At 33.5% G+C, this 21621-nt stretch overlaps 1 protein-coding gene and 1 pseudogene across 1 annotated transcript in view; both read right to left on the reverse strand.

Annotated features, from left to right (window-relative positions):
* Positions 1-21621, reverse strand: part of CAMKMT (calmodulin-lysine N-methyltransferase) — a 339386-nt gene that overhangs the window by 267552 nt on the left and 50213 nt on the right. The gene's annotated exons all lie outside the window — the stretch shown is intronic.
* Positions 1640-1758, reverse strand: LOC120622221 (uncharacterized; annotated as a pseudogene).

A 21621-nucleotide genomic window follows, 5' to 3' on the forward strand; every position in this document is an offset into this window, starting at 1 on the left:
TTCTTTTCAGTTCTATTCTGTTCAAATGAAGACTGTCATACTGAAAGATAATACATTTTTTAAAGCATAAAAAATTTATGTTTTCATTTAAGAGGATGGGTTTGAACATATTGTCTATGTTCAAATTCTCTGTAACTTACTACTTGTTTTGAGAACAAGTTACTCAACCTCTCTAAACCTCAGTTTCCTCTGAAAGTTATTTTGAAGACTAAATGAGATTATGAATCTAAAGCATTTCGAAAGAAACTTAGTACATAATAAGTGTTTAGTAAATGCCATTTGAAAACTGCCTGTATATCAGACTGTGGCAGTTTAGTTTAGTGACAGTTTAGTTTAGACATCAAACCTTTCAATATCCCCACTATTGCAGGACTATGTGTTTGGTCCACTGCATACTACTTTTTTTTAAAAGGGTGGGCATATATGAACAAAACACCACCCACATGACCTTAAATAATGACTCAAAATGCTGTCTCTATAATTTGATATTACAAATAATAATATTTACCTTTTTTTTGGTATTTTGTAACGTCATTTATAAGGATCCGTGAAACCAATTTTGTCCTTGCTGCCATCTGAAAGCTAAGAGAAAAGCTTTGAGAAGGCTGCCCTCCAGGAAGGAAGGACTAGAAGCTCACTGGGGTTCCTTGCTCAGCAGCACACTTGCCCCCTAGGCATACGTGACCAAGTCTGGTAAAAGACACAATATCTCTTTACCTTGTTAGTGTGACCAAAACAGCACTGAATTTTTCAAAGGGAACATTACTAATGGCTTGAAGTAAAACATGGACACAAGGGAGTTGAATAAAAACAAGTTTCCAGCTACAGGTTTGACAGCCCAGGTCTCCCACCACTCCGGAGGACAACTGATCCCCAGTGATCCTGCTTGAGGCCTCTTTAGGAAGGGGACTAGAGTCTGAGGCCCTTAAGCCAGTTGAAACTAGAATGTAAATAAAGGAGTTAGGGAAAGAAATATTCACATCTCAGAAAACATTAATCTATCAACAAAAATCTTAGAAATTTGGCACCTACAGTTACAGAATACTTTTCTTGAGAAGAGTAAAGAACCATTTTCTCAGTTATTCTTTAGTATTCCTGAATAAAATGTATGCCGTGAAAAAAGGGAACCAGTAGTCTGCAATATCAAAAAAGTCGGACAGAATAGTAAGAACTCAAATATCAAGGAGGTAAGACTTTTAAAATAAAATTAAACACTCAAGGATAAAACTTAAATGGTATGTTATAAATTCTGGAACTGTCAAATTCACTTGTAATATAATCTTTCATTTATGCTGTTATAAAATAAATAGTTTCAAGAAGTTGAATCTTCCAGCTATCTAAAATATCACTATAAATACTAAAACTTTATTTTGATTTCTTTGATGAAAATCTAAGACGTCATGTTTTCATGCCTTCTTAAATAGTGTATACAGAACATAATTTTTCCATTTTATTGATGTTTAAAAGTCATTATTATAGATATGTATTATATTATTGTTGACTATAATTACATAGTCCTGAAAAAAAATATATAGGGCTTATTGATACTGTCTTAAATTAGAGATTGGCAAACTAAGGACTTTTGACAAATTTGGTCCTCAATCTGCTTTTCTTTCTTTTTTTTAAATTCTATTTTTTACGCCTACAGCACCTGGTCTTCACAGGTGGTCTCCCATCCAAGTACTAACCAGGCCCAATCCTGCTTAGTTTCCGAGATTAAACGGAATCAGGCTTGTTCAGGGTGGCATGGCTGTAAACCTCAATCTGTTTTTATAAGGACCCTGAGCTAAGAATGGTTTTTATATTTGTAAAGGTTTGTAAAAAAAATAAAAAATATGTGATAAAGACCATAAATATATGGTCCTTAACGCCTAAAATATTTACTATCTGACCCTTTACAGAAAAAGTTTTCCAATCCCTGTCCAAAGTGATCGCAGCCACTAGGTGATGGGCCTTGTAAATTATGTTCTTTCTTTCTCTCCCCTGAGGAGGTAGAGGTTCTGGAATGAGAATATAGTTGAATACTCAATTAATCACATGCTATCTGTATGCCTTTGGGCACTAATTTAACCTTTCTGTGCCGTTGTTTAATCATCTGTAAAATGGGAATAAACATAGTAACTTCACAGGATTTCTAGGAAAATGAATGAGGTAATATGGTAGAAATTCAATAAATGAAAGTTATAATTGTGTTTCACTAGACAAAGACTACCTCCAAACAGAGAATACATATACAACTTTGTAAATGAAACTAAGGAGGCAGAATTCTTGTTAAATTTTCTTAACAGTTCTTTCTGATATATGAATTAAAACATCATGAACTTTCCTTAACCTTAATATTAAACATTCTCAGTTCTTAAGTAGTAAATTTAACTAAAAGCTAAAGGAAGACATACGGAATAATAACCATGCCGATCAAGCAACTTCTGAAATCAGACAAATAATCATTAAGTCACTACAGGAAAGCCGGAATCTATTTTTGATTCACTTGGATCATCTTGTTTTCGTTATACATTTTATACCACCAAAGCAAAATATGGCATAGTTTCTGGCACTGAATCATCATCAAACTGAGTTGCAATTAAGGATAAGAACACATCATTAAGTTTTAGGTAATTCTTGCAATTGTAAGTAAGCAGCGCCTTTCTATTCTTCTGGAAAATATCATTTAGGAGGTTTCAACAATTCTCCTAAACCTAGACTGTAAGTGCCATGCTTGAATTTTTTTTGGAAGCATGCCCAACAATAAATGATCCACAATGATCTGAGGACAACACTCCCATCCAAGAACTTAATCAGATTAATGATGTATTTGTTTTATAAAAATGAAGTACATTAAGCCTGAGAATACCTAATTTACATACTAAATGGTTGCTAGGGACCAAAAATACTAGTGGTTTTTATAAAACTGAGGTTACAAAATTGCCTATTGTCTTGAAATCTGTTAGTAAATAACAGTGAAATGCAAAATAATAAACAAATGTTAATTAGTAGTATTTATATATGTAAATTCATGATGGTGTATAGTTGTTCATAAGACCCTAACGATGCTCATATTCTAAAACATGCATGCCCCAGAGACAACTTGATGCCATTATGTGAAGTTGGAAATGACAACAAACTTACTTATGTTTTCTAATTGATTTAACCTCAAATTGTGATTAACATTCTGTTCAATTTTTTTCATTTGGAGTCTTTGTTTAATATATGTAAACATAAATAGTAAGTTTGCAGTCTAGGTTCCTGCCATTTTTGTTGGAAACCTATTAGCAACTTTTATCTAAAAAGGGGAGGAGAGCTTTCACAAAATAGCTGAATTTCATCAAATCATTAAAGGAGAATTAACAGCAGCTGGATTCTGATGTCTCTTCTGTTCTCTCTCTCTCTCTCTCACACACACACACACACACACATATGCAGATTACTTCACTCATTCAACAAACTTGTGTTTATTGAGCTTGGGGAGGCAAAATGAATACGACAAGGTCACCCCCTGTCTGCTGAGGAGATTGTAGGTAAGCAGATAATTACAATATAAAAGGACAAGTGTTGCAAACAGAGAGCTCTGGGCACAAAGAGAAGCCAGCCACTAACTCTGCTAGGAGACATAGGATAAAGCCCCACAGGGCAAGTAATAGTTCACAGTTCCTGTCACCTAAGAAGATGGATGACATATGCAGGGAACAGTAAGAGAATGGGAGAGAGAGGTGATGAAATCTATAGGCTTGTGAATATCCATACATTCCTTTATTTTTTTAAAAATTCAAATTTCATTTAAATCAAGCAAGACTACAAAAATTGAGATTATTTTGAATTAGGTTAAGTATTTTTATACAGAAGCTTAATTTTAATAATTTGCATTTACATTCAGTAAATACTAGACAAAGAAAGACAGGTTAAAAAAAACTGAATTTTAAAAAACCTGAATGAAAATTTTCCTTTACTTTATTAAACATAAAACTTTAAATTTAAAAAATAAGTTGAATTCAGATTCACGTATCAATGTTTATAGGACTAAGAATATAGAGGCTAGAAAAGTAAGAATTTTGGATACCTCTAGACAAGCTTGAAATAAATATAAATACATCAAACAGATGAATTAAACCATGATATTTTTTGCTTTAAAAATTTGAGAAATGTAAGGATAAGAGTGATAGAAGAAACAAGGATATAAGGGTATAAACAAGGATATATACATTAAAATGTCTATAAAAAGTTAATAGAATCAACAGCTAGAGAACACAGGGATTAAAATTATCATATATATCACCATCAAAATAACAAATAGCATTTACTGAACACTCATGTAGGTACATGGAATGTTTTGGAAAGTGCTTGCATTTTATTTAGTATTTGAAATGTTGGTCAGCTAGTCATCACATGTAGTTGACAGCGTGCTGCCCAGCTGCCATGGCCAAAAACTTTGTTTAAAGAAAAGGGATGTTTCCTATGGCAACTTTACTAGCTGGGTGTCATACTAGTGTTCAATTCCATGAAAGAGTTTTCTGGTCCCTACCCAGTTGGACCCATTTCCCATTTACCCCTCAATATCCATACATATACCCCTTTCTTACTGCCTTGGCTATTTCACTCACTCAGTGTAGTGTATTCATGGACATACATTGTTCTGTTCATCTTTATACCTTACATATGTTATAAATATTATTTTGTATCTATTCATAATCTTAAATAAAAACAATATATTTAAATAAGTTTCCAAAAAGAAAAGGAAGCAGGGCTCGCTTAAGACCTAACAGCATGCTTCACAAGGAAAAAAAAAAAATCAAGGAAACACGAGAGCTGTAGAATATTTAAATAAAGGAAATACTGTAAGGTGAGTTATATACACAATAATACAGAGTTGCCTGGGTATCAATCTTTTTTATAAGTAGTCCATGTCAATTTGCTATAATTGCAATCATAGAGAGAGAGTAAATATATATATAACCATAGAATTTGGGAAAGTCCTGGGCACATAATGTTTCCTGATAATAATTCTGGTAGAAAATAAAAAATGTCAAAGGTGGGACTTGAGCAAGGAAACTGATGATTCAAAGCAACCAGGCAAGGTTTACTCAGTGAATGAGAGATGTAGATCAGATGTTGTAAGATGTGTTAATAGTGAAAGACAAAGGTTTGTTACTTTTAGAAACAACAAATTCCTACAGAAGGGTAAACCTATTGCTGAGCCATCTGTTATTTGCAATACACATAATAAATTCAGCAGAAGGGTGTACTCCCTGTGCTTCCTATAAACAGATGGAGTTTAAGTCTAAAATATCCTATCAATGGAGAAAGACCACCACCAGCACCAAAAAAAAAAAAAAAAAACCCATACAGCCCACAGTTGAATACTTGGTTTCTTTGCATTCATCATACACATAATAAAGATGGCACTGCAAACCCTAGACTGCCATCCTTCTGTTACCATGAGAGCAACATCTTTTCTTTGTGAAACACATGTGGAGACAAAGGGAGACTATTCAGTTGAACTGGTTAAACATCTTTTGTACCTGGAATGTTGATGACATATCCAGTTGGCAGGCAGAAGCAACATGGCCGATAAATAGCTCACCTACTTCATTTATTTATAAAACACACACATGCATAGCACACAGACTCCACCACACAAATGAATGAATTCAATATGTAAAAAGATGTGGTAGTCCTATTGTAGCAAGATATGATTCTAAGATATTTCCCTCAAACTTACAGGACAATAATACTTTCGAATGAAATGTTGATACTTTAAAACTTTAAAAATCAACTCAAAAGTACTTATTTATGTAACTGTATTCAAGCATATTTCCAAAAATTAATCAAATCTTGGCATTTACGCAATAACCTGGTCATTCGTATGACATTCGTATGTACAGTAGTTATTTTTCAGTGAACAGTTTAAGGTCAGCAAATTGAAATTATTTTCTATGGCATAAAAGCAAAAATGAAATTTAAAAGAATATTTTTTTATCTAGGCTGAATATAAAGCAAATTCTCAGAATATCAAGCACTTCCATTTTTCTCATAAGAAACATTCTGGCTATGAAACATCTTTTATATACAAGCTTATGAACATCTAAGATCACTAAACACTTCTCTCATCATTGACAACTTTGATTTGAAAAAATATATTTAAACAAAATAATTAAAGTATCATTATATTTATTACTTATTATTTTAATTGATGTCTTAATTTACAATATGTTTCTATATATCAGTTTTGAATGTCCAAATCTTGGCCTACCTGAATCAATTACTTGCTTGAAATCATTTAATACAGACATTCATCAATAAGATATGCCCAGCAAAAGGACATGTAAATATAAATACATTTCAAGTCCACCATATTTAAATATTCCCTACTATTTTAAATTGAACTAAAATTAATAAAAAGATATAAACCAACAGATAGACCAGCTTGAACATAACTACAGAAGAAAATGAGAAGGGTGTCAGATTCTTTTCTGCTAATTAGACCACGTTAGTGAGAGAGTATACAAGGAAATACCTTTTTGAAGTTTAATGATTACTATGTCATATTTCAATATAGCTCACATTTACTGAACATTTACCATGTGCCAGTTATTACTTTTACTTTTCGTGGTTTAACTCATTTAACTCTCACACTAGCCCCAGAAATCCACAATAATATCGGAATATAAGAGTAAAATACGACTTTGATAGCACGTTTTGATTTTTTTAAAAATCTACCTGAAAAAGGCAGCCCAAACGTTGTCTCTATTAGCCACCAGAAGGCCAGTTAGTTTAGGAAATCATTTGAGTCTATAATAGGGAGTTAACATGTTAAAATTGAAGGCCCATTTACTATATTAATCTAAATATAAATAGCTCACTTACTTCATTTATTTACAAAACACACACATTTACAGCACACAGATACCACTACACAAATGAATGAATTCAATATGTAAAAGACATGGCAGAGTCCTATTATAGCAAGATATCTGATTCTAAGATATTTCCCTTAAATTTATAGGAAAATAATACTTTTGAATGAAATATTGATAACTTAAAATTTTTTAAATCTACTCCAAAGTACTTAAAAAGACTTAGTCTGACCTCTATCTAAAGTATCAAACAAAGTTTCACAGAGCCATAAAATAATACACATCAATTAATCATCATCATCTGCTGAGTCAAACATTGGAAAATAATGTCAAGAAGTTACCCTGTAATTACTTTGTGGCTCCTTGAAAACCCATTTGACATAATCACTCTCTGACAGCTGCAAGAGGGAAAATGTTCTATTTCTTCTCCCACCAGTACCCTCTTCTGAGAGCCAGGGGCATCGCTTTTCAGCACTTCCTGATCTGCCAAATGTTTATGAGGGAAGTGTGTGGGGTGCCTCCGTAATCAGGGCTCCCGAGACCAGTCAGGGGTTGAGAGTTTCCAATCAAAGCTGTGGATTCAGGAGAGTCACAGTCAGGGGACTGGCAATGGGCTTATTATTACCAGTGCACAGGGAGGAAATTACTCAAGTATGAGAGAAGAGAATCTGGTTTTATCTAAAAAACCACTGGAATATTTCCCTCCCTTCTGTGTATGACATTACATTTCCATTTACAAAAGAAACCCTCAGTATCCAGCACATTATCATATGTTAAACATTCTTATTTGCCAGCATGAGGGTCAATAGCTAAACTTTGACTCCTTCATACAAACAGGCAAGAAGTCAAATCACCCTGAACCCAGCTGACAAAACCTGAACTTTCTATCCAGTGTTTTTGGATTAGGACTACACTTGGGTTTTCTGCCTACCCCTGAACTGATGGAGGCTAAAACTCTCTATGAAGGTGAAGCACAGCCTCCTTGACAGCTCATTTCCAAGATGTTAATATGGTACTCCATTTCTTCCCTGAAACACTTACCTTTGAACTGACATCTCAGTCTAGTTCTCTACCTCCCAAGGGGAGTGTTTTCCCATATTCTATTATAATTACCACTTGGTTTTCATCAAGGGCATCCACCAGAAGAAAGGCCTAACTTTCTGATAGCACAACGTGATAAACATAAAACCCCAGTTCCTCAGCAATAGAATATGAGAGAAGCCTAGAAAAATAAAACTCCTGCAAAACAATCCTATTGTGAGGAATTGAAGCTTTATATTGCACTGAAAATACCTGTGTTCTTATCATGGATTTTTCATTTTTTCCGCCAGAAGAGATATGAGCTAGGCCTGTGACACAGCAAGATTTAGAAAGCCTTTTGCATTAATGAAAATGAAATTGGTGCAGTATCCTATACCTCCGCTGTAAAAAAGGGAAAAGTAAAGGCCAGGAAAAGAAGGAAGAAAGAAAGTGATTACAAGGCAATGCTATAATAAATACCAGTTTCTGGCAGGCCATTTTATCTGACAAGGACAAAAAAGGGAAAAGTCATTTATACAGTTTGGTACTTAAAATTGAATTCGGAAGTGCTAATGGTATTTTTCTAATTTTCTTAAATTTCTGAGCTCTTCTTCAGAAGTTAATACAAAGATAATTTATCCCACTTGTCAAATTAAAATGAAACTTGAAAGAGAAAAAATATCACTTTATAAAAAAATGTTATTTACAATATCTGCGGGTTAAAAACAAAACTTGTGCAGAAGGAAAAAAATCTTTCATTAAAAAGGAATAGGTTAATTGTGCTGACCTAATTTAAGTCAATATTATTCTTGCTTTTGTCCCCAACAATGCTACTTACATATTTATAAGAGAATTCTGCATGATTAAAAAATGAATTTACAGACTATTTCATAGCTGGCATTTTAAAGTAACTTAATAATAATGTGCTAGAACAATGATAATCTTACTTATAAAAACCTTATTTATTTACAGCATTGATATCTCATGTACTCTTGCAAATCTTTACTAATTTAACATTACAACTTCATAACTTTTCCTAATCTCATGTAATTTATCCTACTTAATTCCTTGCTTCTGGATATGCTACATTTGCCACCCAATGAGTTTATTTCACTAGTCATTTACTTTTAACTGTAAAGCTAAACTATTTGAACGAAATAATCTCCCTGCAAATCCAACATAGGAAAAAAAATTATTTATCCAGCATTTTGTGCCGTGAATTGAAGCTTTATTGCAAAGAGTAAGCAATAAACAAAAACACCTCAGGGGCCTGGGAGGAGCAATGTAACCAATTACATTTAATTAAATCAAAGGATGGGAGCCCCAGGGTTGAATGAGCTGAAGAACAAATTTGCATTAACACCTAGCAGCCAAACAAGTAGCTTCAGGTCTAGTCTGCAAGTACAATTGTTGCCATCTATTCTCTGCACTGAAGGGGGGCCATTAGCTAAATTCTTAGGCATTGTTTGTCCACTGATGAGAGGCTGCCTTCTCAACATTTCACTTCATCACACATGAAAATTGCCTACTAAAATAAACAGCTTCCTCTGAAAGCTCAGAAACAAACATTATTATCTGACTCCAGTTTGCAATTTGGTGAAAACTCTTCAGGGTTGCTAAAGGAGAGAAAAAAAAAAGGAAAGGAAAAGTGTGATTCCAGGCTCTAACTTTACATTTGATGGAGATCATATTTTGGGCGATTCTTTTATAACATCAGAGACTACGAGGCAGGTTTTTCCTTAGGCTCCACCAAGAGTACCTTTGTTCTAGAAGGAATATTTTGATTTGATCCTACAACATGAGAATCTCAAACACTGTGAGCTTAAAGCCCATTCTATTATTCAAGCCACAATTCGCAAAACAACGTTCTTACTTTATGAAGAGCTTCTCCCTTGGTGACTTACTATTTTTATAAAGGTTAACCCAGTAAGTCATTGGTAGCTCCACTGTGGTAGAAGATGAGGAAGTAAGAATGATAAAATAGAGACCAAGAAAGAGGCAAAACTATAATTGAAATATAACATATCTAGAAATATTAATTTGCATTAACACTATATAATTCTCCATCCATAAACTATTGAAATTTTATATAAATTATATATATATAATGACCTTACTTACCAAGCCGACACATCATCCCACACTGCTTCAAAGTCTACAGCAGCATAGCTTGTAGGGTGGGGATGCCAGCTTGAGTCTAGGTGGGATTCAGACATTTCTGGGCTGGTTAGGTAAACCCAAGAGACAAGACCTGTTTGGATGGCAGGGCTCAAAAGGCCCTATAAGAAGAACAAGGCTCTTTGATTTGAACCTTAAGTTCCAGATGACTGAAACAAAGTTTCTCACAACCTATATTTCAAATCCCTTCCTAAGACTCAAAGCATTCTTATAGCCCCCAATGTTTGGAGAAAAGACAGGAAAAGGCAAAATAGCTTCCTATTCCAACATACCCAGGTTCACACTGTCACTCCACTAAGCAGAGCTTGTTGCTCAGAATAAATGCCTGATGCCCATGCCTCATGATCCTTGAAAGTGTGATAGTTTTACAAACTCACAGAGTCATGATAAACATGCATCTGGAGTTATATCCCCAAATTTCTGGGTCCCTCACACAAGCTAATGCCATTAAAATCTTTTTAAGGAAAAAAAAAAAAAAGACCCTAATACAAACAACCAACAAAATATTAAACAGGAGCTAGGTTGTCAGGCTGGCACGTGACCCTCTAGAACCTCTTCTCCGTGGTGGCTGAGGAGCCTCTTGGGAAAGAACTTAAGTTCTATCAGCTGTTTGCAAGTCTAGCACATTAGTGAGATGAAGGCAACAAAGTGTATGGGCTGAGATTAGGGTGGAGGGAGTTGCTGAGGAAAATTCTAAGAAGAAATGTATGCTAAAAGTAAATAGACAAAAAGGAATGTGGAAGAGGAAACTAGGCACACCAATGTGACACTGAAGAGTTCTTAGACTGAAAGGGTGACTCTGGTTATTGAGCATCCTTCATGGGACTGATGAAAAAAAAAACTGCAAGAACTGTTTCACTAAAGATTCTGCACGAGAGAGATAAGCAGACCTGTTTTAGAACCTCTAACAAAGAAATACGAAAGGGAGAAAAGCATGCTCTCGTGCTTCACTATGTTCTATACTACCATGGTATACTATCCAGTATATTGCCCAGAATGGGTAGGGAAAGAGACTACAGCACTTAGAACAGTAAGAGATGCCCATTTAATTCCTGACGGGCATAGAATTTTTATGCCAAAGTGTTACTCATTTGCTTCTTCATCAAATATGGCTGGAATGCAGCATCAACCAAAACTCTCCTAAGTATCTCATTCCTGGTGAAAGAGGCCTTTGTGTGTGAGCATTTGTGATACTCTTGGGGACTCTTGGGAATATTTCAGGGGCACATTTGCTGAGGTCCTACAATAGCAGTAGTTACAAGAGCCAGTGGAATTTGGATTACGCTTAATGTGACTCCACACCTCTAAGCTGATGTGAAGCCTGAGAAAATTGGGTACACACACACACAAATTCGGGAAAAAATCTTTAGTTTACTAAAAGAATTAGTTACATTTACAAACCCCTTCATATTTTTATAAAAAAATGAAAACATATAGTTTGGTTTGGGTCATATATGCATTATAATATGAACCTGGTATATTTTGTGGAAGCTATTTATTGGCATGTTGGGCTCCATGTTAATTTATGTTTGAAGACTAACTTAAAATTTCAAAGGCGACATTTTTATGCCAAAGTGTTACTCATTTGTTGCCTATTCATATATGGCTGGAAAGCAGCATTAACAAAAACTTCCCTAAGTATCTCGTTTTAGTATGCTTGGTGGTAACTTGATGAATCTGAATTATAGGTACTCTTCAGTTTCACCAGACAACTGATCTTGTGAATGTATTTGATTATAACCCAACCTCACAAATTCTTCGCATTTTTCTTGACACTGAATATTTTCCCAGATATTCTTAATCTCTAGGTATTTAGATTTTCTTATTCTTAATTGCTAGGAAATCATTCTCAATGGTAGAACTGAAAATTTCTATTTGTACTAAAATTCAAGTATTTACTTTACTTACAGTCAAGCAATCCCTTACTAAGTACATTTTCCTTTTATCAATTATATTGAATTGCCTTTGCCTTTACAATAATTCTATTTTATACAAATGCAAATTATTTTCAAAAAATTTTAACCTATGTTTTAGAATTGGCATAATTTCCAATTAATCTTGTAAAGCAAATTACTTGGTAAAATGATTCTCAGGTTATTTTTTTTTTTAAGTCATGGACAAGGCTTTTAAGCTTTTGTTTAATGTATTCAACTGGAGAGAAAATTAGATCAGTTTTTCTGTAACAGTCTCCATTTTATACATATGGTTTTTGATTTAACAGTTCTTTTGCCCTCTGAAAAATGTAACATCATTTACTCATTGTGTTACCAAAAATATGAATAATTAAAGGGTCACACTTATAAACCTAAAAATTTTCTTGCAGATATATGAATGTAAAAGTGAGTCATGGCCTTTCTGTAATCAAAATAGTTCATATCAAATGTTATTGTTTTTGATTGCTCTATTAACTACCAAAGAGTCTATAATGACTTCATCTTCATATTTCTATGATAATTTGCAATCGCAGTTCTCTTTCAGTCATGATATTCTTGTCACAATGTAAGTATATATTCTCCATCAAAATGAGTGTTATAACAATGGTTAGCAGGTACTAAATAGATAGATCATTAGTCTCTTCTCAGCTGGATTTGAAATACTGTTGCCTTTTGGTAAGATGAAGTTATATTCATTTAAAAACCTGGTCATTATCTATAATTAAATAGCTTTGTTTTATTTTTATTATCTTATAACTAACATGAATCAAGTCATTATTAAAATATAAGCACCATTTTCTTTATCAACTTTGGGTTGAATCCTCTTTTATGAGACCAGGTACACTGACCTACATAAATGCTGGTGACATATCCTAGCATTACCATTATGGCTGTTACTTTATAATGGTGACTGAAGAAAAGAGAGCAAATTAAAAGTTAGAAAGGATGACAATTCAAAGTCAAAAACTGTAATAAAAGAAAAAAATGATTTTAAAATTTGTGAGAGTAAATTAAGAATTCTTCAAGTAAATTACCTTTGATGTTCATTTTTTAAAGGTGTTCTATTTCTAGAAAGCAGCTAAAATTAAAAATAAAAGTACCATTTAAGTTATGGTACATATATGTTCAAAAGAAGCGACTGTGTACATAAGGCAGGCTTACATATAACTAAATATATACACAAAACAGTTAATCTTTTTCTCAAATTCATTAAAAAATAAACAAGTATATTTATAATGCTGTATCATTTGGTTAGAAATATTGTTCAAACTTTCCCTTGAAATGTGTGCTGAATTTTTCACATTAGACGTGATGAAACACTTCTTTAGGTCAAGGGTTATAACATGCAGAGCAGTCTTTAAATTAGTAATTTTTTAAGGATAGTATGGAATGGTTGTACGGAGCGGATTCTGAATCAAAGTATCTAAAGGAGTTTGTGCAGGAAAAAACAAAGCAATTCTTAACTTTGAGTCATGATATTGAATATGTTCTAATTTTGAATAATATTAAAGGAGGATGTGAGATTTTACTATTTATCAGAGGAGTACCTTTTTTAAATTAAGAGATTCATTTAATGATCTGTATCACATATTTTAAAAATCAAATCCTTAAAGGTTTAGTTTGGTTCCCAATCTGCTCTCAGCTTTTCAAGTGGAGCTGGCTGACTCACACAAAGCTCACACAAGCAGCAACAGTCAATAGCAGAATTTGAAACACTGAAAGCACACACTTATCTCTTCCTCTAGAGACGCCACTAAATGGTTAAAGAGCAGTTAAAAAGTACAAACCTACAAAAGCAATGAGGAAGAAGAAAGTTACATGATAGGAAAAAAAGACTGTCCGTATCATGCCCCTATGGATGATGGAAAGCAGATGGAAGAGTGACAATTAGTGAAGCAAGGTGGAGGAACCCCAAAATGAAGACGGGAGACAGTATACCATCAGAACCCCGGAGTTTCCAGGCTTGGAAGCACCAGATATAAGAAGAGAGGAGTAAGATCAGAGCTAAAACGAGAGGAACTGTCTCGGGGAACTAGAGTATATGGGATCAGGGGTAAGACTTTTTCCACTGTCAACCCTTTTATATTATTTTAATTTTTATGGTGATTATATAGAAAACAAAGAAAAATAATAAACAAAGGATTGATCTAGTTCATCCAACGCTGATTAACAGAAGTTCCAAAATAGAGAACAGAGAAAATGAAAATGAGGAAATAATCAAGGGACTAATACAAAGGAATTTCTCAGACTGAAGGATGTAAATCTTCCAATTAAAAGGGCCTTTTTGTACACATAAAAATTAATTTTTTTGAAGATACATATCTAGGTTTTTCACTGAGAAATTTCAGAAGACCAAGGACAAAAAAGAATCCTAAAAACTTCTGACAGAACAAGTGGTAGACTTTTAATGAGCCATGCTGGACGCTAGAAGGCAATACATAAGGCCTTCGAGTTCTAAAGGGCAGTTATTTCCTAACTAGAACTTATAGCTAACCAAATAAATAATAAAATGTGAAGGAAGAATGTCTTCAGATAGACAAGGACTCAAAATTTCTCTCTCTTTCTTAGGAAGTTACTTGAAGATGTGTTTCCACAAAACAAGAAAGTACACCAAGAAGGAAGACATAGATCAAAAAAAAGAATGAGAGAGAGATTCGACCTAGGAGAATAGAGAATAGTAAAAGAAAGTCCTAGCTGCTAGCCATGTTATGAGCTTAAAGAAAAAATCCCAGTTAAGACAAGGGAAAAAAGACTGATTTAAAAAATTATAATGATAGAGGACTTGGAAAAAAATAAAAATATATACAGTACAGAAGAGCAGAAGAAAAGCTATATGAGAAAGGACATTGTGCAAGGGGATGGGGAAAAGAAAGCTCTATAAGAAAGAAAATATAACAAAAGAATAGTACTTAGCTCTGTGGTGAATATTATTTATGTAGTTAAAATAATATACATACTGATTATTCATAAAATCAAAAACTGAGAGATATGTATCTCAGAAATGTTGAAAGGTAGTCAATAAGCTGTCTAAAATTGATGAATACAGAAATACTAGGATAAGCATAATTTTTAAGAAATATAGAAATGATTGCCTGAAAAAATACTTAGAAAAGTTAAAATCGTTAGCCTGAGAAACCGGACAAAGTAGGACAGGGAGGAAAAGGGACTATTGACTGTCACCATAAGCCCTTTGAAATATTTGATTCTAATCATGTGTACATGTTACTTTTATTTTAAAAACAGAGCCCTTACTATATGCCAAACATAGTTAGGTGAAGAAAATAAATTTAAAATAAATTAAATTTAAATGAAATACATTTCAATAAAACCTGTTTCATGTTCTCCAGGAGTTCGTAGTGTGTGGGGAAGATAGATAGATAGATATTTTATATATAAATGTAAAATCTACATATAGATTTTTACATCTATATATAAAATATATATATATATTTTTTAGTTACAATTTAGTGTAATGACTGCTCATAGCATGATTTACAAGGTGGCATCTCTGCAGCAGAGAAAAATAAAGGAAGGGTAGAGATGGTGGACTAATATGTGAAATGTTGTAAGAGCTAAAAGTGAAGGATCATTGAGTCTGAACCTAAGCATATGTTTATTTGTCCTCACATCTAGGTTCACTCCTGAGATAATTCCATTAAAATCAAGGCAACCAGTAGAAGAAATACTACCTACCCCTCTTTAGGAATCCATTAAAAAATTATTTATATTTTTAATACTACTACAGGTTGAAGATATAGAGAAAAGAGAAGGGAAGGAAAGCTCGACTGAAGATGTAATAGACATTTGGTACATCACACCACACCGATTCTGAAAAAGGAGCTCACTTTACAGTGGAAAAAGTAAAGCTATAGGCTGATAACCCAGGAAATTCACTGTTCCTATGTATCCCCTCATCGAAAAGCAGCTCACCTCTTGGGAAGGTAGAGACTGATCCTGCAGGTTGATCTGGACAGAGAGGCTCCTGGGCCTAGTCTGCCTTCTTTCCTGTCTATTTCCCAGGCTTCCCCACAGATTCTGGGAATTGCTTAACCAAGAAATTTTATTTCTACGAGGGAGAAGGTAGAAAAGAGTTAAGGGGGTCAAATATGTGGTGATAGAAGGAGATCTGACCTTGGGTGGTGAACATACAATAAAATATACAGATGATATATAGAACTGTACTTATGAAACCTATATGTCTAATTTTTAAAAATAAATCTAATTTTAAATTTTTAATTAAAAATTTTATAATCAAAAATAATAATATAATAAATTTTATTTCTAAAGTTAGTCAGCATCAGTTTCTATTATTTTGCAACCAAACTAGATATAGAATGGAAATGATGAAATATCAGAGACATGAAAGGATTCCTAAGTCTTTAAAACATTCTCGCCCATCGTTGTTCTAAAACTATAACCAAGTCATGTACTTTAAGTTTTCTGTTTTTGACTTAGGAAAAAACAGAATGCTTTCAAAAAAAGGAAGTAATATTTCAGCTGAGTAATTATGAAGTCTATAAGCCTGTTCATAAATATTAAACTATCAAACTTTAATTATAAAAAGCAAGATAACTTTTCACTTATCTCTAACATCTTGGATTTGTGTTGCGATTATTTTCATTTTGTATTATTACTGGGAATAGCAATGTCATCTTTTCATTTTATTTAAAAACACATTGCTGAGAATATTTGAAGACATATTTACTTATTAAAGGATAATTGAATTTACACATTTCTAGAAAGGCATTCTTAGCTGAGAGAGCGTCTTCATTTTACAACTTTGATTTCCGTAGTTTTTTATCTCTGAAAGAAAAGTCCATAGATGTTTTTATCAAACATGTAAATATAATCGCATGCAAAAAAATAAAATTAGATCCCATCTTATATCACTCACAAAATTAACTCAAAATGGACTAAAGATTTAAACATATGACCTGAAACCATAGAGCTCCTAGAAGGAAAGAGAGAATAAGCTCCTCCATATGGATCTTGGCAATGATTTTTTGGATATGACACAAAAGCACAAGCAATAATATAAAAAATAAAGTGGTACTATAAATAAGCCAATTAAAAATGAACAAAGGACCTGAGTAGACACTTTTCCAAAGAAGATATTCAAATGTACAACAGGTACATCAAACTAAAAAGTCCTACACAGCAAAGGAAATTATCAACAAAATAAAAAGGCAACCTACTGAATGGGAGAAAATATTTGCAAAACACATATCTTAGATTAATACCCAAAATATATAGGGAACTCATGGAACTCAACAGCAAAAATACAAATAATCCAATTAAAAATGGGCAAAGGACCTGAGTAGATAGATACTTGTACAAAGAAGATATCCAAATATATAACTGGTACATGAAAAGGTGCTCTGTGTTCAGTATCATTCATCATAAGGGAAATGCAAATCAAAACCACAATAAGATATCATCTCAGATGTGTTAGAATGGCTGTCATCAAAAAGACACAACAAACGTTGGTGAGGATGTGGAGAAATGGGAACCCTGAAGTACTGTAGATGAGAATGTAAATTGGTATAGCTACTATGGAAAACATCATGGAGACTCCTCAAAAAGTTGAAAATAGAACTACAGTATGATCCAGCAATCCCACTTCTGGGACTATATACAACAGAAAGGAAATCACTATCCCAAAGAGATACCTGCACTCCTGTGTTCACTGTAGCATTGTTTACAATATCCAAGAATCCAAGACATGGAAACAACCTAAGTGCCCATTGATGAATTAACAGATAAAGAAAACGTGGTACATATATACAATGAAATACTATTCAGTAATAAAAAATAAGGAAATCCTGCCATTTGCGACAATTTGGATGGATCTTAAGGGCATTAGGCAAAGCGAAATAAGTCAGAAAAAGAAAAATAAATACTATATGATCTCACTTATATGGGGAATCTGAATGAAAAAAAAAACACCTCGAAAACAGATTGCATTAGTGATTGCCAGAGGCGGAGGTGGGGTCAGAGGGAAGAACTGGGAGAAGGTGGTCAAAAAGCACTAACTTTCAGTTGTAGGTTCGGTTCCGTAACGCACAACACGACTATAGCCAACAACACTGCTTTGTATATTTGAAAGTTAAGAGAGTAAATCTTAAAAGTTCTCATAACAATGGAAATAAATTTTTGGAAGTATGTGAAGTAATAGATATTAACTAAACATATTGTGGTGTGTGTGTGTGTGTGTATCAAATCATTATGTTGTACACCTTAAATTTATACAATGTTATATGTCAATTATAGCTCAATAATACTGCAAGAAAAACCACATGAAATAAAGAAGTTTATAAGAGTGAAAGAATATAAATAAAATTTCTTCACATTGCCAAAAATTTTTAAGTTCTTAAGCAAGAAAAAAGTCTTACTTTAAAACTTTCAAGAAAACTGCTTAAAAGAACTAGATGAATAGGCGAATATTCTAAACTGTTTTGAGGGAACATTAGTTATATATCTTAATGTTCTATTTTCTATGGTTTTATTTGATAGTCAATATTGCTCTAACATCTAATCTTTCCCATGAACACAGTATTAAGAATAATTTCTCAAAGAATATTTAATTCTAACCATTACTACCCCAGAAATGTTCAAAGAAAATATACAGCAGATATAGGCAGCAGCCAACAACTTTCTTTGTGAATAAAGCTTTAGCACCTTCTTTGTGATCCTCTTGACCACTGTGATGAATAATAGCAAAATCTCTAGAGGTGATTAACAAAGATAATGAGGTGACAGTTAATCCCTTAGACAATTTTCAAAAAACTTTAGCGAAGGAAAAAAAGTAAGCTTCTACCACCAGAATGCAGGCTATGAAATAGATGATCCTCCATAGTAAACAATAGGGCTGGGAACAACTCCATCAAACTAATATTTTTTTAAATGTAATTAAATGTTTTTAGCTCCAAATTTTCCACACTACCTTCAAAGGCCTAGTGATAATCCATGTAATGTCTGGGATGCACTTCATTGCACCTAGCTTCTGTATATTCTTTCTCTTTACATGTATGTTCTCTCTCTTACAACTGGCGGGGAAAAGTATTGGCTGGGTTCTAAATATTTGTTGTTGCTTTCATGAAAAAGAAAAAATTTTAAAAATCACAAAAGTAACAATATTTCTATTAATTAGAAAACAGCCTGAGACTTAACTGTATAATCTATGAAAAACACAAATTATACACAGATGAATATGTTACCTTTTTATTTCACATACCTAGATGTGATCCTTCAAAAGTTTTAAAATAGAAGCCAGAGATTTAAGCTATATCTTATATACTGAGCTCATGTTACACTTATACAATTAATAAACTTTTATTTAAGTTACTAAAATAATTGTGTAATTCACCTAAACCTAGACAACCAGTGACACTGTATGAATATTTCTCAGATGGCAAAAACCTATTTAAATACTAAAAAGAAGGAATGACGGCACTACATCACCTATTGTGTCTGATGATGGTGACACTTTGCACTTTAAGAAATGATTACTACTAACCATGGAAGAAAAAACATTTTTAAGACTATTTCCTGGACCTCATGAAATATATACAAATGTTTACAGATTTATAAGAAAACTAAAACAGAAACTGAAACTAGTAGACCTCCTCATTCACAAAAGTACTGTGATTTTTCAGCATCAGTAAAACACAGAAAAATACATTCTAATGAAATTGTCACATTAGACTAACAATGCTGATCAAAGGAATAATTTGTTCGTTTTGAATAGATCCTTGCTAAAAGGGATTCCTTGGTAGACAAAGATTATTTATCACTTTCTACCTGTTTAGAAATACTAATGATAGCTTGGTTTGATTTTGTGATATACTTATTATTTTACATATCTACACATTCTTCTATGGCACATTATGTTAATTTTACAGTTCTCATAAAACAGGTACATCTTCTAAACCATAAAAGCCACTAGCAATGTGTTCCTTTTATTATGCTGTACACACACAGGTACCTAACAGGTACCTGATTCTTGTCTCCTCTTCTCCCCTTGGGGATTTCATCACTTATTACCACTGATGCTACACTATCTTGCTGGGAGAGGCTACCAATTTTACCCTTTGGTCCAAATTTGAAAAATGGATCCCACACAAAGCATTAAGGTTGTTTGATGCATTAGACGTTATAAACACACTGCTTCAGGGCTCTGTGCTTTCCAAGGCTTAACATTTGAAATCTGAAAAAAATATTGTGCCAATATTATAAAACTGTAAGATCAAAATCAATAAAAGTTCAAACAAAACATAACAAGAGGTAAGTTTCAATTTAACACATGTGGTTGAACTTAAATTGTACTTAATGTGGGATGTGGATACACTTTAATGAGCTCGATACAGTCTGCCTCCAAAAGTAAGAGTTCCTAAGGCCTACACATGTCCTAAAACAGTCCTGCATCACCCAGCGGAGACAGGCTGGACTGGTTAAACCAGATTCATAAAAAAGTTAGGAGTTAACAAAGAGAATTTTAGATATCATGTGAAACCAGATCATTCCGTTTATAAAATACAGTTTATTTGTCTTCAACTTATTGCTGATTATAGCAGACATCTTCATGTCTCTGGATACTTCACATCTTTTGAACATCCTTTTAAGGTCTAAAAAATTTCCCACATTGTGAATTCCTCCTCTCCAGAGTAAAAGCCAGAACTCACTCCCCCATCTTACCTTGTTAATAGACAGGCTCAGCCAATCAAACACATTCACATATGACTTCAACTTACTAGTGAGCAAAGTGAAGAGGCAAGTGTTTCATGAGATTCGACACAGACTATGGGTTCAATGACAAGTGGTGGCATCAATAATGCCTTCACTGAAGCAGTTTCCCAATGTGATTTGGGCATTGTATCTGATGCATCTCACCCAAGTCTGACTTTCTGGCTCTCCCAGGATTCTAAGAGTTCCTTAATACTTTAATAAATGCCTTTTCAGTTAAACCAACTAACATGGATTCTGTTTTTTGCAACTAAGAATCCTGGCTCTCATAAAAAGGACTCACTTTCCTAGCTCTTGGTCAACCTCATACAGCAAACACAAATTAGTAGCAACCTTTCAGCACGTGGCTAGATATCTACTGTGCAAAATATGGTGAAATAGAAACACTCAGCCTGCATTCCAACTTCCTAATAAACTGACTTCTTGTACAAAAAAGCAGGAAAACTACTCTCCCAGATTCCTTTGCAGGTAAAGTTCTCGATGCGAAATAGGTTGCATCACTTAGATGCACTTACATGAGATTTGAAATATGGACATAATGCTTTAGCTAAGCTGTTGCTATTGGAAAGCATAGTGGTAGACATGTTGGAAAAGCAGTCTATTGTCCAGCCATTATCTCTATGGGTGAAAGAGAAAGGTACAATATCCTTCTGATTCCTAGATCTCAGGTACATATTCTTAAACTCAGAAGTCCTAGTAGTGATTTCCTATTTCCCCACCTGGAGGATGGAGGAAGGAGGCCATGAGCCAAGAAATGTGAACAGACTCTGGAAGCTAGTAATGACAAGAAAATACATTTGCCTCTGAGCTTTCAGAAAGGATGACTTTTGATTTTAGCCCACTGTGACCTGTGTTAGATTCTGACCCATAAAACCATAAGATAATAATAAATTTATGTT

The sequence above is a fragment of the Pteropus medius genome, unplaced genomic scaffold (genome assembly GCF_902729225.1).
Source record: "Pteropus medius unplaced genomic scaffold, Ma_sr-lr_union100, whole genome shotgun sequence".
In the NCBI taxonomy this organism is placed as follows: Eukaryota; Metazoa; Chordata; class Mammalia; order Chiroptera; family Pteropodidae; genus Pteropus; species Pteropus medius.